Source organism: Monodelphis domestica, chromosome X, assembly GCF_027887165.1.
Source record: "Monodelphis domestica isolate mMonDom1 chromosome X, mMonDom1.pri, whole genome shotgun sequence".
NCBI lineage: Eukaryota > Metazoa > Chordata > Mammalia > Didelphimorphia > Didelphidae > Monodelphis > Monodelphis domestica.
The window spans coordinates 29,124,665-29,152,366 of NC_077235.1; the positions used below are offsets into that span (position 1 = coordinate 29,124,665).

Here is a 27,702-nt window from a genome sequence, read left to right on the forward strand (position 1 = left end):
TCCCTCAATTTATATCTTCCTCCTTTTCCCCTTTTACCATTTTTCATCACCAGAAATTTATCATTTGTAATTTTTCAAGAGTTCTTTCCAGATCCTTAGTTTTAAAATAGATGTTCATTGAAAACTTCTATTTTATATCATTATAGTTATTGCTGGTATCTCTCCTTGTCAGAAAGCCATCCCATATATCAAACAGTATTTTAAGGACCAAAAAGGAGGGGGATAAAAAGCACAATTGATCAATATATTGAAAAAGTCTGAAAACATGTGCAATATATAGCACCTGTGGATTTCCCACTTCCACGAAGGGGTAGGTTGAGTGTCCTCTTATATTTTTTCAATCGAGTCATGCTTGATCTATATGTGTTCACATTCACTTTTTTGTGTAGTTGTTCTTTCCATTTACATTGTTGTAATAGTACATATTGTTTTCTTAGCTCTTCTTACTTCATTCTGCATCTTTCCTGTAGATCTTTCCAATTCCTTTATTTGTGACATATGACATTTTTTTACAGCATAGTAATATGCCTTTACTTTCATATGTGCCACAATTTATTTAACTATTCCCCAGTCAGAGGGCACCAATTTTGTTTTGAATTCTTTGCTCTTCTTGAATTTTAAAGGTTTTCTTTTTTGAGCTTATTTTGGTTTGTTAATTTTCTAATTTTTAGTTGAGCATTCTCTTCATTAGAACTCTTTTTCACTTTATTAATGATTATTCTCAGAGATATACTTCCTTTAAAAGACTACTTTAACATCATCTCAGAAATTTAGTATATCATAATTATCTTTGTCACATTGTTATTGTTTTTGGTTTGTTCTTTAAACCATTCATTGTTTATAGCATCATTATTAAGTATTTATTTAGGTCTCTATCTTTTGCTTGTGTTCTCTGCATTAATTACCATTTTATTACATTATTATCTTCAAATGATATGTTTAGCATTTGTGTTTTTTTAACATTTATTTATATTTCTTTGTGAAACAGTGTGTGATCTACTTTTGCAAAGGTACCATGTGATACTGGGAAATATATAATCAACATTCCAATTCGAAAGATGCTATAAATCTTTTATCTCTAAATTCTCCCGTAGTTTCTTAAGTTCCATATTTTCCATTTTGGTTAGATTTGTCCAACTCAGAGATAGGAACATTCAAATCTTGGATATTATTACGTTGCTATTTCTATACAGCTTTTTGCAATTTAGTTAACTTCTTTTATGAATTGAGATACTATGCCATTTGATATATTTATATTTAGTATTGATATTAATTCATTGCCAGTGGCTTTTACATTTTTACCTAATGCATAGTAAGTTTTGTTTCAGCTTCTCATTTTGATTCTGTCTTGTCTTTTTAGATAAGTTTCCTAGATAAATGATTGTTAGATTTTGCTGCACTTGTACTTTATTGAATTGTTTAGTTCATTCTTATTTTTTAAAAAACTCTTACCTTTTACCTTAGAATCAATACTATGTATTGGTTCCAAGGCAGAAGAATGATAAGGGCTCGGTAATGGGGGTTAAGTGATTTGCCCAGAATCACACAGCTAGGAAGTCTTTGAGGCCACATTTGAACCCAGGACCTCCCAACTCTAGGCCTGTCATTCTGTCCAGAGTTGCCCCTGTAAGTTTTTTTTTAAAGAATTGTGTCCCTTCTTTTAAGTTAGTACTTTGTCTTGACAATAATAAATTTTTATCATGCTATTTTACTACTAATGTAGTCCCACTGGATCTTTTCCCCTCCCCATTTGCTTCCTTTTCCCTAGTTACAGAGTTTTACTGTTGTGATGATGGGATTAACTCTCCACTTGCCTACTTTTAAATTTAATCAACAAAAGTGAATCCACCCCTCCTCAACCCTAAAGTAGGGGAAGTCCACAAACTACTTTACTAAAGGGGTTTTCACCCCCAGAAGCAACCGACTTCCCCCTGGGCTGTCCTAATCAAATTTAAAGACTACAGTTGGTCCCCTAAAGTAGAGGAAGGAACAGAAAGTGACATAAAGAAGAGTCTTTAAAAGTGGCTGGAATTTCCTGTCACTAGATCTTTGAGCTCTTTGCCACTCTGGAGGCTGGTGGAGGACCTTCCTCAGTGTGGACCTGGGACTCTAGCATTTGGTAAGACTGTTCTTGGAACTTCCCCATTGGACTATAATGTGGGTGAGTGAAAAGCTAACTCCTTTCCTGGCTGCTGGAGAGGTTAGTTTTTGAAGGAGGCCCTGGGGTTTTTCACCATCGGGTACCTCAGCTAAACAGCCCTTTAGCTGAGGGCCCTCCAGTGGAGGGCTAATTAGCCTAGCCTGAGTTGAGCCAGGCACTGGAGAAATATTTAGGGTGATAAGATAAACTGTTTACCCTCTTTCACGTTTTTCTACTTTACTCTTTCCCTCTATTTTGTAAATAAAACTGCTAAATAAAAAGTCATTTTGACTTGAGTTATATCAGAGTATATTCTCTTATATTTAGTCAAACCATATTAATTTTATCCCCTACACTTTTTTACTTTTTATTTCTTTCTTTGACTTGGCTAGTTATCTCTTTTGCTTAGATGATTAGTTCAACATTTCCCTTTTCAACTTCCTATATTTCTTCATTCTCTTGTATTGTACTTTTACAAGAGGTTTTTCTTTGCTTCTTTGGTTTTTCTTCTAAGCAATTCTGAAATTTTATTCTCAGATTAATGGATTGGTTTTGATTTTCCTTTTCTAACCAATGTGTACATCATTGTACTTATCCACCACACCATGCTTCTATATCTTGCTCTTAGAAGTATTAATTAGTGAAGAAGCAATATTGAACCAAAGTAGTGCAATGTGGTCAGAATTACCTGTATATCAAGTTGTGTAGCCCAGTTGTAGGCATAGGCCAGTGATGGTGATTCTTTCAGAGATGAAGAGCCAGACCTTGCCCCCACCCCGCCCCCCAGACTGAGTGCTGTGCCTGCCACCTAGTGCTTGGCAAGTCTGCCCCCTCCTTACACCAAACAGGGGAGGGAAGAAGCGCCCCCATTGGGCCGCTGGGCAGAGGGGCAGGGTATGTGAAAAAAGTCCTCAGGCACAGTGGAGATGGGGAGTGGAGCAGCTCTGCCTGAGGCCCTCTGCCTTTCTAGTAAGGAACTCTGGGAATAGGGGTGGAGAGGGAAGGTGACCAATCACATGCCCACAGAGAACCTTCTATGTGCCATCTTTGGCATCTATGCCATAGGTCTGCCGTCACTGGCATAGACCCTTCATTATGATTAATCTTCTTCCCCAAAACCATTCACCTCATTTCTGAGTTTCTATTCCCTGCTTCTCTAACCATTCTGGGTGCCAGTTGCCCCCTGAGAACTTTTCCATCTCTTCTCCTGGGCTAGGATGCTGATGATGGAGACACAACACTGTCAGAAAAGATGGCCTCTCAATCTAATAATTCCTCCAAACTAAACTCATCATGAAGTCTTCATCTCCCATGGAAGTCAGGACCCCTCCCCCAAAAGGAGTTGAGAACCCTCCTCCCCCTTTTCAGTCCCCAGACTTAATCTCTATCTTCTGCTGCTGCTTCCATTCTCTTGCAGCTCCCTTTCTTGCTAAGAGAAATTCTAAGAATCTTCATCTTTCCACTGTTTGCCCATGGTATGAATGCATCAGCTATTCCTCTATCCCTTGCCTCATCTGTTCCAATATATGCACTTTCTTGCTCAGAAATTCCATCCCACAGAATACACACTGGTTCACCTGTAGAAGGGTGCTTCAGTTCTGCTCTGACATCTTCAATCAACCTGTTTCTTTAAGTACCCTTTTAATCTTCATTCTCCTGCATCACACTTTATTCATTGACTCTCCTCTTTTGCCCTCTTTTTAATTTCATGTCATTTAAAAAAAAGGAGTCTCTGACCATGGGATAATTGGTTTCATGACTTATTCTTTTTGTGATAGGTATATATATTTGTTTAGCATTCTCGTGCTTCTGTCGTTTGAGTTGAAGAGTCGAAAATCCCATTCTCATCTGTTTTGTTTTACTTTTGATTTTTTTTTGTCTTACTGCAAGAAAGCTTAGAATGTCTCTCTTTTGTGGAATGTCCATCTTTTTTTCCTTGAAGAAGATGTAATTTTGGCTACAACTTGAGCATCTTTTCATGTGCTTTGGAGAATATTTTATTCCTTTTCGAGCAGTAGCATGTTGGGGGCTGCTGGAGATTGCCCCACTGAATGAGTGCTTTAAGGAATATAGTTTTCTAGAGTTAATTCATAAGGATTTTAATTGATGGACATTTTATTGTTCCCCCCTGGATTTGGCTACAGTTAGCAAACATCTCATAAATACTCCTTGTGTTTTTGAGGGTTGAAGAGTTAAAGTGTTTTGAGGAAAGTGATTATAAAAGCAAACTGAATGTAATGAGAAATGAGAAACTTCAGTTATATAGAATCTTTTTTTGGTTCTTTCTTATACATATATTTATATTACCCAATTTTCCCAACTTATATGCTTAAATGTTTGTGTTTCTTGTTGATCAAATTCAAAAGAAAATGGAGAACAAGTTAAGGTTGTGCCTCCTGCTCTGTTTGATGGTTTTGGGAAACCACATTGCAAATGGAAAAAATGGAAAACCTTCCACTTGTTTGGCATGGCCCAAGAAGGCAGTAGATAGAAGATGCAAAGGGGCATTAGAATAGAGAACAGGTCACAAGGTACTACAATAGTGACTCTTCTTTAGCAGCAGAAAAGTTCCAAATTAGTTTTTCAACAGTTGTCCCACACAGAAAATCACTTTCATGATGACCTAGATATTCATAGTAAATGTATGTAATCAGTCATACACACGTACAGTAAGAGTTATTAGATTTTCTTATGTTTGTTGTCCAAAGTGACAGCGGGTGAATGGGTCATAAAAAAAGTCGAAAATACCAAGTAATCTAATCTTTGCAAATTCTTCCCAGTCCTTCAGTTTGAAATAAGTAACTCAAGCAAAGCAATCGAACCAGATTCCAACAATGATGAATCGAGGGAGATGCATTTTTAAAAAACTAACAATCAATCTCCTATCTTTTTTTTCAGGCCGAAAGCTTTATTGGTGATGACAGCTGACAGACATTCCTTACAACATCATGGACTTGGAAAGTGGTTCACATATTTTGGCGCACTGTTTTCAGGAGGAACTGGAGTAAGTTCTCGCCAACATTCCACGAAATTACACCTTTAAAGGGCTTTTTTGATGTCTCCCCTCTTTTGCTTCAATATTCCTGGAAAATCCTCAAATAAGTACAGTTATTGAATTCCCCAAAGAATGGCCTCCCCGTAATCAACCCTCACAGAGTTCAGGAGGTCCCCATTTTCATGGGGGAAGTGCTTTAATCAAGATTAATTTTTTCCAGTTTTCAGTAATCGGAGCTCTTCCTGAGTTTGCCTCAACTCTCCTTTCAGATGAAATTATCAAATTTCCATGGCAATTAAATGGAAAAGTTTGAGCAAATGGATCACTCTATACAATGGACAACAAGAAGCAAGTGAAATTGACCTGGGGGAAGGGAGGGAGGGGGCACAGGTTTCAGGATGAAGGCTGCTGGCTATTGGAATGCTGGCTGCAAAGCTGCCCTTTCACAATGGAAAGGTTTCTGTTTTCTTGCCAGATGCATTCCCTCAGTCATTTTATCTGTATTCCCCTCTAAACAAAGCTGATTTTCGGCCAAAAGGACTGTAATCAAGAGAACAAATAACAGAATAAAAATTAATTATGCAATTAGACAGAAAAACAAATGGTTGGGCCTCATTTAGGGAAACTAGGAAAGGTTGCCAACTTGGTTACCCTTGTGATGCTAGCCATTGCTCCAATCTGGTCTTCCTGCAATGGTCAGAATAAGATTTGAATACTGAATCAGAAAAGCTCACTTTTGAAATCAGAGTTATAACTGGGATAAAGTAATCTGTGATTTGCCCTCGGATACTGAGATTTTGAGATTACAAATTTAAAATAATGACTTTTTCAAACGTCAAATTCTAAAGATCATTACATTCACGTTCTGAGCACATGTATTCCAGTAGCATAGAAACAACTGAGTCCACCATCTAATTAGTAAGGAAAACTGGTTAAAATGGGAAGCCACAAGATATATCACACTAACTTGGTAGTTACTCCTTGGTAAACTCCTTCCCTATATAGGCCTAGTATCCATCCTCTCCACCCATGCTTTTTTCCTCTCCTTATTCCTCACACCCTACCTCTCCCTTTCCAAAGAAGTTATCAAGAGATAGAATGTGTTCAATGCTAATCTGATTTTGCTCTACTGCCCTTCTTCTCTTATCCAAAACCTTGATCACCTGGTGGTTTCCCTTTTGGCTTACTTTAATCTCTCTTTCATTAATCTCCTCTCCAAAGTTAGAGCTTGTTTTGTTTACGATTAATCCTTCCTGCCTGTTTCCCTGTTGAGTTTGATCTTTTTCTTCACAAGCCTCACAATTTTCTCATGATGGAAGTGCCCCAGAGACTCTCATAGGGCTGATGTTGGGGTGCCCTTTTCCCCTGCAAGGGTCTTATGACCTAGTTTCTCCCTCCTGCATAAAATAATTCATGTTAGTTAGTTCCTGATTTGTTTAAATATCACAAATTTCAAAGTGGATTTGAGGACTGTGATTCCTAAGAGCTTCCCATTGCTCCCTGGGCTGATTTCAAGAATTTGTATTAAACAGTGGAAAGAGTTCTTGTGTTTGTTATCAGAGGGGCCTAGTTCAGATTCTCACTGTGCCACTTCTCTGTATCTAAGTCAAACCTTTACTTTTGGGGGTCTCGTGAAATAAGGGAGTTAAATTAGATGACCTATAAAGTCTCTTTTAGTTCCAAGTCTATGATCCTATGATTTCTTGTATAATTTTAGTTTATAACACTTTACATATCCTTTCTCTGAAATAGCTGAAATCTGTTCTCCGAAAATCTAGGGTACAAATTAAATTATACACTGCTTTCTCTGTCACCAATTTTACAATGAAATTGATAAGTAGTTTTTTATTGACTAAAATGTTTTTTATGTCACCATATTTTAATAAAATAGCATTTTAAAAGTCAGAAAATGAAAAACAAAAGGAAAAGGAGAAAAAGTAATCAGCCTACCTGATCAATACATCCAAAGCTTGTGGACCAGGATTCCACTTTTATAAAGTGATAGCATGAGTGTCTCCTCATGCCTTTTCTTGCATAGTCTTGCTTCTTCCCTTGTAGTCTTGATTTATTGCTTTCTTAGCTCTGCTTATTTCTTAGCTCATTTTACAGCAATTTAAGGTCTTTCCTTCTGGTCTTCTATTACATTCATGTACCGCAATTTATTTGTTGTTGTTGAGTCTTTTTAGTCATGCCAGACTCTTTATAACTTCATTTTGCGGGGTAAGGTTTCTTGGCAAAGATACTGGATTAGTTGGCTATTTCCTTCTCCAGCTCATTTTAGAGATGAGAAAACTGAGGCAAACAGGGTTAAGAGATTTGCCTAGGGTCACAGAGCTAGCAAGTATCCAAGGCACAATTTGAACTCATGAAAGTTCAAGGAGTCTTCCTGATTCCAAGTCCAGTACTCTATCTAGGCAACTAATTTATTTCCAATTATTGGCCATCACAAAAGTTATATTATAAATATTTTGGAGTATTTGGGGTCTTTCTTCCTATGAAGGGCTTCCTTGGAAATATAAGCTTAGTGAAAGAATCACCAGGTCAAAAGAAAATTGGCATTTTCGTCATTGCATTTCTATAATCTAAAATCGCATTACAAAATGGTAGTACTGCTCACAGCTCTTTACTGGCAATGCCTGTCTTCTCACAATCTCTTCCAGCATTGACTATTACCATTTTAAAGGTGTAAGGTGTAATGTCGGTTGTTTTGATTTACTTTTCTATTATCATGAGTGACTGAAGTACATTTTAATGTGTTTGTAAATATTGTGATTCTTTTGAAAAAAGTTTGTTCATATCCTTTGATCACTCATGTATTGGGAAATGTATTTGACTTTTTGAGACCTAAAAACAGGAGAAATTTGAGACAGATTCCCTCCCCCACACACACACACACTCAACTGCTTCTTATCCTGAGTTCACATTTATTTTGTGCAGAAACTTTTCACTTTCCTGCCATAAAAGTTAGTCTTCGTAATTGCCCATATCTGTTGTTTGACTAAAAATACATCTCCTGCCTATATGTGAGAATTTTTCAAATTTAAGGGCATGGGAATCCATTTAGATGTATTTTGGAATGTGGCATAAGGCGTTAGTTTAATCCTGATTTCTGCCAGGTTGTTTTACTGTTGTCCCACATGTTGGATTTTGTTTTGTTTTTTAATATGGAGTTCTTTAAATGTCTGACAGAATTCTCCTGTGAAGTCATCAGAATTTTTTATTCCTTTGGTACTTCCTTTATGACTCAATCTATTTCCTTTTTCTAACATTGAGTTATGATCTCTATTTGATTTGAAGGTACTACTCTACTTTTAATGTATGTTCTCAGTTTTTTCAACATTTGTCTATTTAGAATAGGTCCTGATGATTCTTTTCATGTCTTCCAGCTTTGTTTTGATTTGATTTCACTTTGTTCCTTTCCTATTTTGTTGAATTTATTCTTTCCCCCTTTTTAATCAGATTGGCTAAAAGGCATATTAATTTTATCTTTCCAGAGTCACCTTTAGTTTTGCTTTCCATTTCTGTCGTTCTTTTTTGTTTCTAGTTTATCAAGTTCTCTAACCTTTAAAGGTTTCTTAATCTTATTTTAGGTTTTTTTTAGATACCTAATTTGCAGTGAATATTCAGTTCATTAATCCTCTCTGGGCTGGAGAGAGGGTCACTAAAATCTCCTGCCATATTGTATTACAATCTATGTCCTCTCATACTTCAATTACTTTTTCCTTTATGAATTTAGATGCTAAGGGATTTGGAGCATTAAAGTTAAATGTTTGTCACCTTGAGTTCCTTAGGGCATAATGTAATTTCCTTGTTTATTCCTTTTTATGGTTGGGAATCATACTTAAATTTAGACTTATCTGAACCCAAATCTTTGGGGCCAAACTGGACCATACTATTATTCAGGGTTCTTGGTGGTGAAGATAAACAACACCATGAGGGGGGAAAAGTAGGCAAAGAGCTAGAGATATGGCAGTGTTGCTTCACCTGGTTTACACAACAGCTGCCCCCTTTATGCCTGATCATCACTTGTGTTTTTTTTTCTGTAGTTATTGCTCTTCCTGCCCAAGTGTGTATCCTATATGGTGAACTGGAATTATAGAAGACAAAGGAATTCTGCTGCCTTTCATCAACTACAGAGAGGAAGTGATGTGTGAAAATGTCTCAATTTTTACCACTTTTTACTTCTACAAGACCTGACTAATCTAGAAAGCCCCAGGTTCCCAGTCCTGATCACAAAGGTATATCTCCATGGTGTATGACCCTGAAGAATTTTAACAATGGATTTATTATTGAAATACACAGAAACATCTTAATTTATAATGACATTTTTCAAGCTGCAATCTTTCATACATTCCTTAAAGCTTTTCCAGAGGACCAGAAATGATTCACTTGAAAGAATTGTCAGCATGCTGCTAAAGAATGCATCAATTCAAAGAATTTTATTACATTTTAAGAACTGACCAGAGATTACCCACAGGATTACACAATTTCAGACTTGGGAAGGGACCTGAGTCACCATCCAGTGACTTCTAAAAAGAAGTCCCAGAACATAGCTGAACTGTGGTCTCATAAGCTTTTTTGCTTTGATTGCTCTAATGATGAGCAGGCTTTTTCCAAGGAGTCAACCAATATTCCATCAGTGACTTGACTGTTCCAGAAAACGGTGAGATTAAATTTTCATGGGTGCCAGGCCTTTCTCCATGCATCTGAAGGTCACATTTGTTTTCTTGGCTTTGGGGATTCAAAGACAAAATGAAAACTAGCCCCTGTCCTCAAGCAGATTGCATCCAAGTGGAAAAGAACAGATCTCATCAAAGTGGCTGTTCCCTCCAACAATGAAGATTACAATCCATCAATGTCTACTCATCCTGTGTGACCATGGGCATGTAGTCCTGAATTAGAGATTCCCACATGATTGGAGAGAGATGAACAGAGGTGAGAGATGATATGGAGGTTGAATACAACCATACTTGGTACTAGTCAAAATATCACAGGAATGTGAGGGAGAAGAGTTGCGAATGGCATTACCATTATGACAAGTCAATAGATTATTAGCTACTATGCTTTGGGCAGATGTAGAACTCCAGAATATGTTTGGTTAATTGAAGTTCTCTTCTACTACGCACAGGGGTAGCTAGGTGATGCAGTGGATAGAGTGCTGGGCCTGGAGTTCCTGTGTTCAGATCTAGCCTTAGATACTCACTAGCTGTGTGATCTTGGGCAAGTCACTTAACAACATTTGGCTCAGTTCCTCACCTGTAAAATGAGTTTGAAAAGGAAATGGCAAATCACTCCAGTATCTTTGCCAAGAAAATCACAAATGGGGTACAAAAAGTGAGGCATACTGAACAACAGGTAAATAAGCTAAATAGGTGAGTAATTAGAGAGGAAAATATGGAAAGAAGAAAGGTGGAAAAAGGACTTAGTTGTATGAAAATATTTATAGCAGCTTTTTTTTTGGTGGAATATAATTGTGTTATATGATAAATAAATAGGATGCTTTCAGAAAAACCTTGAAAGACTTATGAACTGAGGCAAAGAGAATTGAGCAGAATCGGGAGAATATTATGCTCAGCAAAAGTAATATCGTATAATGATCACTGTGAATTATTTGCTATCCTCAGCAATATCCAAGACAATTCTGAAGGACTTAGGATAAAAAAAAAAGGTTATCTGCCACCAGAGAAAGAATTTATGGAGTCTAGCTACAATACAGATCAAGGTACACCATTTTTCACTTTATTATCATGAATTTTGATGGGTTTTGTTTTACTGATACATGTCTTGCTTCATAACATGATGAATATGGATATATGCACTGGATTATATAGCATATGTAAATTCTGTATTAAATTGCTTACCATACATATCAGGGAGGGGGTGGTGGAGGGAGAGAATTTGTAACTCAGAATGTGTGAAAACAAATGTGTGAGAAAAATTAAATGTTTCTTTAAATGAAGTAAACTTAAATAGATGAATAGGTAGATAAGACCAGCAGGTTATTAAAAAGGAAAGGTAAGTAGATAGATAAATAAAAAGAGATATATAGATAAAAACAGATCAGTAGGTAATTAGAAAGAAAGTTAGAGAAGACTGAATTATAATCCATAATCTATTTTTAGATTTTAATCCCCAAAAGGTGATAAGTCAGTATTTTAAGTAGATCCACCCATTTTAACTACAAAAAGGTGTGAACTAAAGAGTGGGCAGTCCTGGAGAAAAGTATCTGCTGTGATTGGTAGACGTGAAATTTAGGGGAGGTGACACAAGAGAAAAAGATCTTTAAAAAGAGGATCAGAGGCCAGAAGGAGATATTCGATTTGAGTTGGACTGGAGGAACTCGTGCAGGAGACCTCAGACTGCTTTTTTATTTTAGACAGTCACCAATGATGAGTGAAAAGGCTGACTTGGTGACCCTGCCTTCTTAGAGGTGTAAACATCCGAGAAAGGCCCATTGTCTTGAGACTTTTTTTCCTGGCTGGGGCTTAGAAATTCTAACTGATATCAGATGAAGCCAGAGATTGACCAAACTACCATAAATTCTATTTACTAATAATTGATTTTGGGATTTAGAAATTAAATCCCTGGAGACTACCTATATAAATATTCAGAGTCCAAACACAAATAAATTTAACAGCAGGCACATAGGAAATTAGAAAGGTAAGTAGAAGAACAGAGACAAAAAGATACTTGGATAATTAATTAGAGGGGAAAAGGAGGTAAAGAATGACAGAAGGGAAGTAGAAGGATAGATAAAGAGGTAGCTACATACCATTTTTCATTTTATTTTCTTAATAATTTTTTTCTGTGATGCATTCACAGAATGATGAGAATGAAATATATATTGAATGACAGCATAAGTAAAACCTATAATAATAAATTGCTTAACGCATCATTAGGGAAGATGGAGGGAGAATCTGTAATTATTAGGTCTTCTTATTCCTCTTCTCTGTATTCTCTGCCCCTTTTCTCTTCTTCTTCAGAGGAGAATGAAATGACAAAAGAGAACCAAAGACAAAAAGTGACATTAGAAGATTCTCCACTGTTCCCACCTTTCTCCCTCCTCCTCTTCTCTCCTTTAAAGAAAGGAGAGATAGAAACAGAAAATGAGAAATGAAGAAATCTTCCCCCTATTTCCCTTTTTCACTCTCCTTATATTTCTCCTTTAAACACAGACAGGAGACAAAGTTTAGGGGAAAAGAAAGAAAAGAGATGGAGCAGACCTCTCTCTCTGATTCTTCCTCAGTAAAAGGAAAGTTAAAGAGAGACAGACATTGAGAAGAGAGGGATGGAGTAAAGACCCTTCTCCTTTAGAGAAGAGAGATGATAAAGAGGGAGGCTGAGAGCAATCCCTCAATTCTGTCCTCATGCTCTTATTTTGTCTCCTTTCATCTTCCTATCCTTTAGAGAATTGAAGAGAATTTAGGGTCCTCCTGTCTCTCTCCATATTCCTCTCTGCTCTCATTTCACTGTCACTCTCCCCCTCTCTCTTCTGTACTCTATCTTTCCTGTTTTTTCTTTCTCTCATCATTTCTCTTTTTTTCTTTTCTCACTCCAGAGAAAGAGGAGAACAAGAGATATGGGGAGAGAGAGGGAAAAGACAACATATACAACAAATAAGAGGAGTTATAATAAGTATATCCACATTCTCCCTCCCTCTCCCTGGAGGGAGAGAGAGAGAGAAGATAGAAATAAAGATATAGAAAGAAGAGAGACAAAAGTTAGAGGAGAGGAGATAGAGATGAGAAGAGATGGGAGACAAGGAGGGAGGTAAAGACAGAGAAGGAACCCTTACCTTATTACAGGAGTTGGAATTCAGGTACTTGTGGAAAAGCTTTTAATCCAGATTTCAAGGGTTAATGAACAGTTTAAATGAGAAAAATAGAAATTGAGAGCTTTCATACCTTAATTGCTAAGAGTAAATTTTACAAGATAGTTAATCAAGTGCTAGATGTGAAATGCATTATACCACCTTCTCTTAGATTATAAACTCCAGGCTTCTTAGTACCCAATAGGTACCCTGAAAAGTTGGTGTTCCTTAGCAAACATCCCTAAGGAAAGCAAAAATATGGGGTGTAATTTTCTTTAAATGATTGTAATTTCTTTTATTTGTAAGGAATTATCCAAATTGAAACAAGAAAAATACTCATCCTACAATGAGGTCTCAGGCACTGGAAGGACTATCAGTAAAAAGTAATGCAATTTCCTAATATGAAAAAACACATTGGTATCATGAGAAATAGTAATAGTAAAGGAGAGATGGAAAAATAGGAGATAAGACTTAGAGGTAATAATGATGATAGGAGAGATTTAATTTACATGGGCTTGCTCTTTACTCTCCATCCATCTTTCCCCAAATCCTGTTAGTGAAGCACCCAGTTGAAATGATTGGTTTTTTAGTGGTTTACTCACCAAGGCACCTTTCTATCTCTTAAAAAATTATTTATTTATTATCACCCACATATTATAACACATTTCCACACAAATTTTCCTAACTTATATGATTGAACTTCTCTCCCTCCCTTTTCTTTCCCCTCCCAGTGCTGGCAGGCAATTTGATCTGGGTTATTATACATGCATATCAAATATAACTAACATATTTCTGTATTTTTCATTTTTGTGAGTAATCTTATAAAACCAAAACTCTAAAACATAAACCCAAACAACAAACTGAAAAATTATATGCATTCCTATTCCAACAGTTCTTTATCTGGAGGTGGATAGCATTCTTTGTAATAAGTCCCACAGAATTGTCCTGGACCATTATATTGCTGATAATAGTTAAATCTATTACAGTTGATCATTGGTTCTGCTTATCGTCATTTTGCATCAGTTTACATAGGTCTTTCCAACTCTTTCCAGACCTAGTAGTGGTACTGGATCAAAGAGTATGCATTCTTTTATAGCCCTTTCGGTATAATTCCAAATTCCCCTCCAGAATTGTTAGAGTAGTCCACAGCTTCACCAGCAATACGTTAGTGTCCCAATTTTCTGACATCCCCTACAAGTTATCATTTTACTTTACTGTCATATTAGCTGATCTAATAAGTTATCTTAATTTGAATTTCTCTAATCAAGAGGGATTAAGAACATTTTTTCATATACTTCTTGATAGGTTTGATTTCTTCGCCTATTCATATCCTTTTAACATTTTTTTAAATTGGGAAATGATTTGTATTCTTATAAATTTGATTTAATTATATATTTGAGAAATGAGACCATTAGCAGAGAGATCTGTTATAAAAATTTTCCCCAGTTTGTTTCCCTTCTTAATCTTGGTTTCATTGGTACAAAAACTTTTAAATTTAATATAATTAAAATTATTCATTTTACATATTATAATATTCTCCATAGTTCTGACAGGTAAACTATTATTCTATGTTGCCCTAATTTATAATATCACCTTTTATGTTTAAATCATATCTATTTTAACTATCTTGGTATATATGGTGTGAGATGTTGATGTTATACCCAATTTTCCCAGCAGTACCAAATCGTTTTGATGATTTTGGTTTTATAGTACAGTTTAAGATCTGGTGCCACTAAGCCACTATCCTTCATAATTTTTTATTAGTTCCCTTGATATTCTTGAGCAAAAGGTTATTCATTTTTTCTAGTTCTATAAAATAGTTTTTGGTAGTTTGGTATGGCACTGAATAAGTAATTTATGTAGAACTGTATTTTTATAATATTGGCTTAGCCTATCCATGAACAATTAATGTTTTTTCCAATTGCTTATATTTAACTTTAATTATGGAAAGAGTCCTTTTTGATTGTGTGCAGATAATTCCTGTGTTTGTCTTGGCAAATACATTCCTAGGTATTTTATATTGTCTAGAATGATTTTCAATGGAACTTCTAACTCTTGCTGCTGGACTTTGTTGAAATTGAGAATATAAAAGTATAGAAATGCTGATGATGTATGTATGTGGGTTTATTTTGTATCCTGCAACTTTGCTAAAGTATTTCAACTAGTTTTTAATCATCTGCAAAGAGTAATAGTTTAGTTTCCTTCCCTTAGCGTTAAAGTTAACATTTCTAGTGCAATATTGAATAATAGTGGTGATAATGGGCGTCCTTGTTTCACTCCTGATCTTATTGGGAAGACTTATAGCATTCCCAATGCATATGATACTTTTTTCTTAATTCTAATTACTTGAATTTCTTCTTCTCTTATTACTATTATTATTCATTCCTCTAGTACAATAGTAATGTTGATTTTATTGGGTAGGCTTCTAAGCTTTTTGCCCATTACATATAATGTTTGCTGATGGTTTTAGGTAGAGACAGTTTATCCTGTTTGGGCTAAAGAAAAGAATTAAAAGGGAACTACTTTCCTATACTTAGAATTCACCAAAGAAAATAACTCATAACAATAATTCTTTAAATAATAAAAAATAACTTGTTTCCTATCATTTTATTTTTTCTTTTAGTATTTAATTTTGTCTAAGTCTCCTTGAATTAGGAAGTTGGCAGCTTCCCTTTTCCCAGTTCTGATTTTTAATGAGGAATCTTCTTTGGTAAGCTTTGAGATCTCTTTTTCCAACTGATAAGACCATTTCCCCCTATTTTTTGTATCATTTTTATTATATCTTGCTGAAGAGTTTCAGGAATTATTTTACCCCCACAATGGGATTTGAACTATTCATTTTTATGGTAGTAGATGCAGTTGCTTTATCCATTGAGCCACACCTTCCTCTGGGATAAGAGGAAGCTGCAGTCTTGTTCAACTGAGAAACAATGGGGATTCAAAGGAGGCCATCAGGCAAATGTGACAGAAAACAGGAGGAGTGAGAGAGATGGTTGAAGTGTTGCTTTTGATAGTATTCTGAAGATGGTGGGAGAAAGAGAGGTAAACCTGTAAGTATAGGCAAGTAGGGCAGAGATAGAGCTTTGATAGAATCAGATTTCAAATCATTCCACTAAAACAGGATTAAGAAAGTTATCTGGCACTGGAAAATGAGAGTAAAAGAAGTTGCCAGCTTCCCTTTGCCCAACTCTAATGAGTTATTTATTATCATCTATTATTATTTAATGAATGATTTATTATTGTTTTTTTAATGAGTTATCTTCATTGGTGATCTTTGGGATCTCTTTTTTCAACTGGTTTACCTTTCTTTCCTAATTTTCTTGTATTGTTGTTATATCTTGCCCAAGGGTCTTAAAAATCCTTTTTAGGGTATTTGAACTCTCTTATGGAAGTAGACACAGAGCTTTACCCACTGAGCAACAGCTTCCTCTAGGATGAGAGGAGGCTGCAGTCTTCATCAAGTGAAAAACATGAGGATTGAAAGGAGACCATCAAGTAAATATGTGATAGGAAACAGGTGGGATAACAGATGGCTGCAGTGTTGACTCTGATAGTATTCTGACGATAGTGGGAGATAGGAAGGCAAATGGATAGAGATTGTTAGAAGCAAACTCACTCTACTGTTTTCAAGTAAGTTTCTCAGTATTTATTTCCTCATTACCTATTCTAATTTCTTGAGTTTCTTCTTATTGCTATAGTTAGCATTTCTAGTACAGCATTGAATAGTTGTGGTGATAGTGGATATTCTGATCTTATTGGATAGGCTTTTAGTTTTTGGCCCATTACAGGTAATGTTTGCTGATAGACAATTTATCCTGTTTAAGCTAAAGAAGAGAAGAATCAAGAGAGAACAAGAAAGCTGTCTTTTTCTAAAGGATGTTAATAGAGAAGAGCAATTGAACTTCTTCTTGCCTTTTTTCTCCCACCATCCTCTGAATGCTATGGAAGGGAACACTAAGCCAGTACTTGTGTTATTCTGATTGTAGCTCCACAGTATTTAAATTGTTTCTAGTTGCTTGTAGTCTTTTCTCCTTAAGTTGGGAGTCACACAACTAAACTCTAATGTTCCTGTGCTTTTTCCTGGTGGTCTCTTACAGTTGGTGATCAATGGATCCTTTGAATTTTTGTCCTCAAGTAAATGTAACTTACATCCTAAGGAGGATGCTCCATCTGTCCTACTTGCTTTTGCTTAGAAAATAACTCACAATGATAAATAATTCATGTTTCCTATTCTCTTTTGTTTTTTGGATTTAATTTTCTTTGTTAAGACAATTCTTCTTGAATTAAGAAGTTGTGAGACAATTCTGATATGTAATATATGAGTTCTCTCTTAATAAATGATTAATAAAAAGTTGTTATACTCTTTGGTGAACTTTAGGAATCTCTTTGCCAATTCATTAACCTTTGTTTCTCAGATTTATTGTATTGCTTTTATTATATATTGCTGAAGAGTTTTGTGAAAATAATTCTCTTCCTTCACTTTCCAGGCCCAGTGCTTCACAGCTTCTTCTGGGTTAAGAGTAGGAGAGAGATGGAGCTTGTTTGCTTTGGAGCAAAACTCAAAGAACGTAAAAACAGAAAGAATGCAAGTTATGAAGGTAGGCTCTGCTCTTCTCTGATCCTATCTGTCTGCCACCAAACTTTGAACTCACAACTTTCAAGCACCCCCTCTCTACCATGTGAGACACAGACAATTTGTTGCTAAAGACTAGCATCAATGTCTACCTGAATTGAAACTTGATAGAATGTAAGGTGTTAAGGATGCCAACAGTAAAATAACTATGTATATATGTGTGTGTATGTATATGTAAATATTAAGCATTCTAAGCACACTGAAAAAAACCAAGTCAACCTTCTAAAAAAAAGAAACAAAGTACACCTTCATAGAACCAAATCACAATTTTTCTACAAGGAAACGGTCTTTCCATTCCACAAATATTGCTGTAAGCCAATGAAAAGCATCCTACCTTGAAACATATTTCTATCACACAACAATACATTCCACAGTCACAATATTTAAAAACTTTAGAAATGTATTCATTTTCATGTATGTGGAAGGAGGAGGGAAACATGCATAATTGGGCATGGGCTAGTGGGACCTTGAATAGGGATGCTAATAATTTGACTAAATGAAAAATTTTTTTTAAGATTTACAGTAGGTAGCGTCTGAATCAGTCTCACAAGCTGAAGATCCCAAGTTCTATCCTCAGAAGGAGGGTGTGATATACTGGGAGAGGCTTCTGGAGACAAGGAGAGTCATTTGACATCTTAAAGTCTATTGTTAGTCTGAGAGCAGTGAAGTAGGACTTTCTTTGCCTCAGGGAGGAAACTCTTGTGACAAGGTCAAACCTGGTGTTTCTACCTCCAAACTAAATAACCTGGGGATCACCAAGTTCCTCTAAGCCACAAGTTTGGGGACTTCTAGATTCCATGTTGACAGGAGGAAAAGTGAAAAAAATATAATTCTACATAACATAGATGGGATCTTATACAGCAATGTTGATGATCTTAATTATATCAAATTGAAATTTATTACTAGGGCACGGACAATAAATAGGAGACATGGTTGGAATTCTATTGGCAGCTGGCTCCCTACTACTGTAAGGACATTTCAGTCTCTACCTAGGAGGACCTTCTTGGATTTAATGGCTGTTGAGGAAGCCATTGAGGAATGGATGATAGAAAACAGATAAGGTAAGAGTTACCTTAATAGTTCCTTCTAATACTGTACTGAGGATGCTCAGAGAAAGAGATACAAGCTTCCAGTGAAAGTAAAGTTCAAGCGTTAGGGATGCCATCAGGACAAACAATTATAGAAAAAAGATGAGAGGACTATTCTGGCAAAAAAAAGAAAGGCAAACTTCCAAAGTAGGACACACACAGAGACCATGTTACCAACAAATCTCAAATTACTCAACAATTCTACATTTACTCTACTGTTTTTAAATACTACCTAAGACTCTACCGTGATGAAACTTGGCTGATACAGAAAAACAATAGTCAATGAGGACATTAGATAAGAAAGAAGTGCACTAAGCCACCACAGCCTTGATCTGCCAAATGCACAAACTGCAAAGAAAGGGGCCCTCTGTTCCACAAAAAAGGGGGAAGCACTTAGCTCTAGATACATTGCTATCATCACTTTTCACATTACAAAAAAGAAACTTTACATCTTTCACAGGTATGCAAGGATAAGAGAAACAGTACAGGATTTGCTAAAGAATTGATGTCATCTCAAAAGATAATGCAAACAAACTTAATTAGGTCTAGCTGAACTTTACTGCTAGAGAATGTAGAAATATTCAGCTAAATTGCTGTTAATAATCAGCATCTAGCTTCCAAGGTTTGAACCTGGTCTGACTTTGGGCCCCATCTCATTACCCCTGAAGTATGGTTTCCTTCAAATTGAGGTGTGTTGAAATCTCTACCAAAGTGGACCCTCATTGACTAACAGATGCTAAGGATGCTATCAGGTAAAATAGGATAGACAACAGACTGGGGAAGGAATGGCTTAATTGTTCCCTCTGATGGTATTCTAAGGATACTAAAAGAAAAACCGGCAAGCTTCCAAGGAAAGTGAAATAGGGAAGCTTGTTATAACCAAATCTCAAATTATCCTACAAAGCCACCACAATAAAACTTACAAACTACAAAGAAATGGTCTCTATGTTCCACAAAAATTGCTGCAAACTGAAACCCATCCAAACTAAAAATAGGAGATAGTGTCTATCACAGATAGGGAAACATATAACTTAAGAGCAATGCAAACAGTTTAAATTGTATAAAATAGAAAATTACACAAATTAGGACATGGAGTATAAAGGACCTAGAAGATAGGGTAAATGCTTGGAAGTGAGAACTTTTAATACAAATCTGAAATCTATACAAAATTAAGACAAATAACTAAGATCAAAATCCATTAAGATCTCATTTTGCATAAAATCAGGTATATTCAATTGAAAACTAAAAATTATAGAGAGGAAAAAAATAAGTAAAATTGGAATCCTCCAACTGCCCAAAGGAGTCCAACACCAAAAAAGAAATTAAAAGCTTTGATTTGGAGTAATTGTTGATAAAGATCATTAGTCCAACCTCTGCATTTTACAAATTTAAAAACTCAGGTGCAGGGACATGATGTGACTTTGGTTACAAAGTAAAAGAAGTAATAGATGGCATTTTCTTAAAGAATTAAATAGTTGCATCCATCCCTAATGAGTATCATATCAACATGACGATAAATACATTTCACATCACTATTCGATAACCCTAGAGTATCTATGTAGATGTGTTCTATATTCCGTCCTCTTTAGGAATAATTCAAATAACATTATATATAATTAAGTGCTCTTCAGATATTATATAGAAATAACTTGATCATATTTTGGTTTTGTTTGACTTTCTGGGGTGACTACTTCATTCAACATTTTGACTGAAGAGGATTCTTCTAATAATGACCCTGAGATAAAAGAGAATAAACTAAGAGCTTTCTTTTAGCTCTTCCTTTGCTTACCATCACCCTCTAGGTTCCTCCTTCTCCATTTGGATGTCCTACATCTATACTTTTAACCTATTTGAGAAAAGTCTCTAATGGATTATTTCTTTTTTAGTAGTCCTAAAACAAAATTATTTTTAAAAATACATTTATCTGCACCTAGAAGCATGAAATTTTTTAATTGACTCCTAAATCTTCTCTCATGATAGGAATTTATTTACTTAATTGCTTGCTTCTTAACAGAGGTCTGCTCCTTTATATGAACTGAAACATGATTGTCTGAAAGGTGTTAAGGATGCCATCAGGCAAATAATTAACAGAAAAAATATGGGTTAAGTATTCTCAGAATACTTGAAGAAAGTAAAAAAAAACCTAAGAAACAGATATACCTTATTAGAACCAACTCACAATTTATTCTACAAGGTAAAGATCTCTATCATATTTAGCAATAATACATTCCAGAATTCTGATTCCAGGGCCAAGATGGCAGAGTTGAAGCAGGGAAGCTTGAAACCACCCTGAGAATCCCCTCCAACAAATCTTAAAATAACAACACAAAATGAAAAGGATAGAGTGAAGCAATTTTCAAGAAGAGAAAAATCTAAAAGGCAAAGAACACCTGGGGCTCTGGAGTGAGAAAGGAGAACAGCCATAAGGAGGCTACAGCAAGGATTGAGGAGCAAGCCACACCATGAACCCCACATCTGCTATGCTAGGTTATGAAACTGAGCCCACGGCAATATCCAAACCCTGAGACCCTAACTGGCAGATAGATGTCCAAGCAAACCTGCACTGGGGTCTAGAATTCCAGCCTAGGGAAGTCTGTGCTGAAGACAAAGATCCCTGTTTGGGGTAGTTGGTGGACCCAAAGTTGGGCCCCCTGAACCTCTCATCAAAGGCACAGGGCAGTCTTCTGTGTGCATGACCTAATCAAGAACAGAGTGAGACAAAAAGACTCACCCAAGCCTGAGGCTAGAATTTGAGCTGTGCCTGATCTGATCAAGCACACAGTGAGACCAAAAGCCTACACCCAAGACTCAGGTGAGAAATTCAGCTATTAGCAGTCTCAAGGATTAACTAAATCAGCAGTGGGAGATGACTCTCAGAACTCTCAACCCTCAGGCCATCACACCATCTTGACATAACAAAAATGAAAGAAACCCAGAAATAAAACTAACAGTAGCATCAAGGAAGGACTGAAGCTTAAGAGAATAACCCAAACAGAGCCTTCCTGTAAAAAGGTTGGAAAATGAGCTGACAACAAAAAAGCACCTAACTCTAGAGAATTTTTATGGAGACAGAGCAAGGCATAGTCACAGAAGGGGACAGTGAAAGCAAAGCCAACAAGAAAAATATGAATTGGAAACAGATTCTGCAAGAGTTCAAAACAGGATTTTAAAAAACAAGAGAGGCAGAGGAGACTTCCGGGTAAGCATGATGACCAGCTAAACTTGGCTTACTCACTCTCCCGACAAGGATCACTCCAAAAGACCTTAAAGGAGTTGAAAAGCAGGGAACAGCAGTGAAGGTGCATGGGATCAGGGCTTTACCAGCCTATGAGGGTGAAAGGGCTTCTACCCAAAAGTGAGTGGATCCACCCGCTCCCCCCCTACAGGGCACACGCCAATACGAACAAGCAAGGGGCTCCTCTGAAATGAGGAGAGGGCACATCTGGGCCCTTGGGAGCTGACTAGGACGGCAGGAGACCCCCCCCCAAGGGCAGCTAGGCAGAAAAACCCAACATGTGAGAGAGCACAGACCTCAGATGCCCAGAGCCAGTGTGCCCGCCGGAGCCAGAGAATGAACCAGGAGCATTCTTGGGTCCTTGGGAATTGACTAGGACTGCAGAGGACCCAACCCCAAAAGCAGCTAAACTGGAAAACCAGGCAGGCAAGAGAGTGCAGACACTGAGCACCCCCTGGAGGGAGGCACTGAGAAAAGCTGCAAAGGACTGTGGAGAATTGAGAGCCTGCTCATTAAGTCCATACACAAAAAAAACCTGCCTAGCAGACTCTGATTTCTGACAAAGAAGGAACTGAAAACATCCAAAAAAAATAGCTAACTGTGCACAGGAGCCTCAAAATCCCTCCAAGAAATCAAAAAAGGAAACTGTCACCCTCAATTTTTACAGAGGAAAAACCCAGGCTACTGAGAAAATACTGGACAAAACTCAAACAAATGCAAAACCGAAAAAAAACAAAATTGTCCACAAGCCCTGGAAGAGTCTCAAATGGAGCTTATCATCAGAAAGATGGAAACCCTCTGGAAAGAAAATTGGTAAATGGTTCAAAAAGAAAATCAACAAATTATATTAGAGAACTAAAAAATTACAGCTGCATGCCAAAAGATTAAAACAGAAAACCAGGCCTTAAGGACCAAAATTGAGCAACTGGAAACCAATAATCTTGCAAAACAGCAAGAATAAAGCAAAGTCAAAAGACTGATACAATAGAAGAAAGCATAAAATTTCTCACTGACAAGGTGACAGATCAGGAAAAGAGGAAGGAGAGACAATTTATGAATCCTTGGTCTACGTGAAAAGCCAGAAATAAACAGGAACATTGACACCATACTACAAGAGATCATTCGAGAAAACTGCCCTGATATTCTTGAACAAGGGGGCAAAATTAACATTGAAAGAGTTCATAGAACATCCTCTACACTAAAGCACCCCAAAACAACTCCCAGAAATGTAATTGCCAAATTCCAGTGCTTTCAAGCTAAGGAGAGAATCCTGCAAGAAGCCAAAAAGAAACAATTCAGATACAAAGGAGCACCAATCAGGATCACACAACACCTGGCAGCTTCCACACTGAAGGACGGCAAGGCCTGGAACAGATACAGAAAGGCAAGAGAAATGGGTCTTCAACCAAGAATCACCTATCCATCAAAACTGACTATATACTTCCAGGAGAAAGTATGGGCATTCAACAAAATAGAAGATTTCCAATTATTTGTAAGGAAAAGACCAGAACTAAGTGGAAAGTTTGACATCCAAACATAAAGATCAAGAGAAACATGAAAAGGTAATTATGAAATAAAGGGAAAAGGAGAAAAATGCTTCTTTCTTTTATTCAAACTCTCTTCCTTAAGGGATACAATTAGATTAAATTATATATGTGGAAAATGATATTTGTAACTCTCAAAATTGTTTTCGTTATAGTAAATAGAAGACTCATTCATAACAAAAGATTGGGGCATTAAAGGCTATAAAATGATAAGGGGGGAAAAGGGTGAGGGGGATTGATGGTACTAAGATACTTTAAGAAATAAAATAAATAGAATAATCTTTGTCACACAAAGACACACATGGGAAGGAGAGGGGAAGAATACTCTAAGAGGAAGAGGAAGAGGAAGAGAGTGCTAATAGGTGATACCCAAATATTACACTCAGTGAAATCAATTCTGAGAGGGAAGAACATCTAGACCTATTGGGATCTTAAGGTCTATCTTATCCTACAGGGTAAGGAAGAAGGGGAAACTAAGGGGGGTAGGGGAGTACCTAACAGACCCTACACAACAAGAAGGGAATAGGAGAACTGACTAAAAGTAAACCACTAGACTAAAAGGACATAGTACAAGAAGAAAGGTCAGAACTAGGAGAGGATATCAAAATACTAGGGAATTCAAAAGTGACAATCATAACTTTGAATGTGAATAGGATGAACTCACCCATAAAACGTAGACGAATAGGAGAGTGGATTAAAATCCAGAATTCTACCATATATTATCTACAAGAGACACACATGAGGCGAGTAGATACTTACAAGGTCAGAATTAAAGGGTAGAGCAAGACCTATTAGGCCTCAACTGACAGAAAGAAGTCAGTACTTGCAATCATGATATCTGACAAAGCCAATGTAAAAATAGACCTGATTAAAAGGAATAGGGAAGGTAAATACATCCTGATAAAAGGGAGTATAGATAATGAGGAAATATCACTAAACAACATGTATGCACCAAATGGTATACCACCCAAATTTCTAATGGAAAAACTAGTAGAATTGAAGGAAGAAATAGTAAAACCATACTAGTGGGAGACCTGAACCTACCATTATCAAATTTAGATAAATCACTTCAAAAAATAAGAGGTAAAAGAAGTGAATGAAATCTTAGAAAAATTAGAATTGGTAAGATATATGGAGAAAAGTAAATAGGGACAAAAAGGAATACACCTTTTTTTTTTTCAGCAGCACATGGCACATTCACAAAGATTGACCATATACTAGATTAAAAAGACATGGCATACAACTGCAGAAAAGCAGAAATAACAAATGCAACCTTTTTAGATCACAAGGCAATAAAAATATCGATCAGTAAGGGTACATGGAGATCCAAATTAAAAATCAATTGGAAATTAAATAATATACGACAAAATCGGTTAGAGAACAAATAATAGAAATAATAATTTCATTGAAGAAAATGACAATGATGAGACATCCCTTCAAACTTCATGGGATGCAGCCAAAGCAGTACTCAGGGGAAAATTTTTATCCTCGACTTATTAACCATATATTAACCAATTAGGGAGGGCAGAGATTAATGAATTGGAGGACATGCAAATCTAAAAACTTGAAAGCGAACTAATTAAAAATCCCCAGAAGAAAACCAAATTAGAGATCCTAAAAATTAAGGGAGAAATAAATAAAACCAAAAGTGACAGAATTATTGAACTAATAAATAAGACTAGAAGCTGATATTTTGAAAAAACAAACAAAATAGACAAAATACTGGTCAATCTAATAAAAAAGAGGAAAGAAGAAAATCAGATGGAAAGGGAGAACTCACCTCCAATGAAGATGAAATTAAGGCAATCATTAAAAACAATTTTGCCCAATTATATGGCAATAGATATACCAATCTAGGTGATATGGACAAATATTTAGAAAAATATAAATTGCCTAGATTAACAGACGAATAAATAGAATTCTTAAAAAATCCCATATCAGAAAAAGAAATCCAACAGGCCATCAAAGAATTCCCAAAGAAAAAATCCCCAGGGCCAGATGGATTCAAAAGTGAATTCTATCAAACATTCAGAGAACAGTTAATCCCAATACTATACAAACTAGTTGACATAATAAGCAAAGAGGGAGTTCTACCAAACTCCTTTTACGACACAAACATGGTACTGATTCCAAAACCAGGCAGGTCAAAAACAGAGAAAGAAAACTATAGGCCAATCTCCCTAATGAATATAGATGCAAAAATCTTAAATAGGATCATTCACCATGATCAAGTAGGATTCATACCAGGGATGCAGGGCTGGTTCAACATTAGGAAAACCATCCACATAATTGACCACATCAACAAGCAAACCAACAAAATCATATGATTATCTCAATAGATGCAGAAAAAGCCTTTGATAAAATACAACACCCATTCCTATTAAAAACACTAGAAAGCATAGGAATAGAAGAGTCGTTCCTAAAAATAATAAACAGTATATATCTAAAACCATTAGCTAACATCATCTGCAATTGGAATAAACTAGATGCATTCCCAATAAGATCAGGAGTGAAACAAGGATGCCCATTATCACCTTTATTATTTAATATTGTACTAGAAACACTAGCAGTAGCAATTAGAGAAGAAAAAGAAATTGAAGGTATTAATTGGCAACGAGGAGACCAGGCTGTCACTCTTTGTGGATGATATGATGATTTACTTAAAGAATCCTAGAGAATCAACCAAAAAGCTAATTGAAATAATCAACAACTTTAGCAAAGTTGCAGGATGCAAAATAAACCCACATAAGTCATCAGCATTTCTATATATCTCCAACACATCTCAGCAGCAAAAACTAGAAAGAGAAATCCCATATAAAATCACCCTAGACAATATAAAATACTTAGGAATCTATCTGCTGAGACAAACACAGGAACTATATGAACACAACTAAAACTAGATTTGAGCAATTGTAAAACATTAACTGCTCATGGGTAGGACAAGCTAATATAATAAAAATGACCATCCTTCTATAAGGACTACATTTATATCAATCTATGTATACTAACATGTGGGGAAAATGTAATGTATAAATAGGGGATAAAGAAAGACCAAATAGAATAATCTTTCTCACACAAAGATTCACATGGAAAGGAGAGGGGAAGAAAACTCCTATAAGAAGGAGAGGAAGAGAGGGGTTTTTTACTTAAACCTTAATCTCAGGGAAATCAACTCTGAGAGGGAAAAACATCCAGATCCATTGGGATCTTGAATTCTATCTTACCAAACAATGGTAGGGAGAAGGGAAAACCAAGGGGGGGAGGGGGAGAGGGAGAACAAAAAGGGAGGGAAAGAGAGGGGGGAGGGGGAGGGAACAAAAAGGGAGGGACTAAAAAGGGAAACATCAAGGGAGGGGACAAGGGGGACGGATTTAAAGTAAATCACTGGACTAAAAGGTAGAGCTGAAGAAGAAAAGGTTAGAATTAGGGAAGGATATCAAAATGCCAGGGAGTCCACAAGTGACAGTCATAACTTTGAACGTGAATGGGATGAACTCACCCATAAAAAATAGACGAATAGCAGAATGGATTAGAATCCAAAACCCTACCATATGTTGTCTTCAAGAAACACACATGAGGCGGATAGACACCCACAAGGTCAGAATTAAAGGATGGAGTAAGACCTTCTGGGCCTCAACTGACAGAAAGAAGGCAGGAGTGGTAATCATGATATCTGATAAAGCCAAAGCAAAAATAGACCTGATCAAAAGGGATAGGGAAGGTAACTATATTTTGTTAAAAGGGACTTTAGATAATGAAGAAATATCACTAATCAACATGTATGTATCAAATAATATAGCACCCAAATTTCTAATGGAGAAACTAGGAGAATTGAAGGAAGAAATAGACAGTAAAACCATATTAGTGGGAGACTTAAACCAACCATTATCAAATTTAGATAAATCAAATCAAAAAATAAATAAGAAAGAGGTGAAAGAAGTGAATGAAATCTTAGAAAAATTAGAAATAATAGACATATGGAGAAAAATAAATAGGGATAAAAAGGAATACACCTTCTTCTCAGCACCACATGGCACATTCACAAAAATTGACCATACATTAGGTCACAGAAACATAGCACACAAATGCAGAAAAGCAGAAATAATAAATGTAGCCTTCTCAGATCACAAGGCAATAAAAATAATGATCAGTAAAGGTACATGGAAAACCAAATAAAAAAACTAATTGGAAATTAAACAATATGATACTCCAAAATCGTTTAGTTAGAGAAGAGATCATAGAAACAATTAATAATTT

At 36.2% G+C, this 27,702-nt stretch overlaps 1 long non-coding RNA gene across 2 annotated transcripts in view; it reads left to right on the forward strand.

The window, feature by feature from the left end:
• Positions 1-26,700, forward strand: part of LOC103092694 (uncharacterized) — a 200,005-nt gene extending 173,305 nt beyond the window's left edge. For both annotated transcript variants that reach the window (XR_008914413.1, XR_008914412.1), the window contains exons 3-8: positions 5,039-5,144; positions 9,182-10,070; positions 10,760-10,857; positions 17,433-17,543; positions 18,485-18,639; positions 20,914-26,700. This is a non-coding gene — a long non-coding RNA (uncharacterized LOC103092694). The remainder of the gene's footprint in view (positions 1-5,038; positions 5,145-9,181; positions 10,071-10,759; positions 10,858-17,432; positions 17,544-18,484; positions 18,640-20,913) is intronic.
• The last annotated feature ends 1,002 nt before the right edge of the window (positions 26,701-27,702 follow it).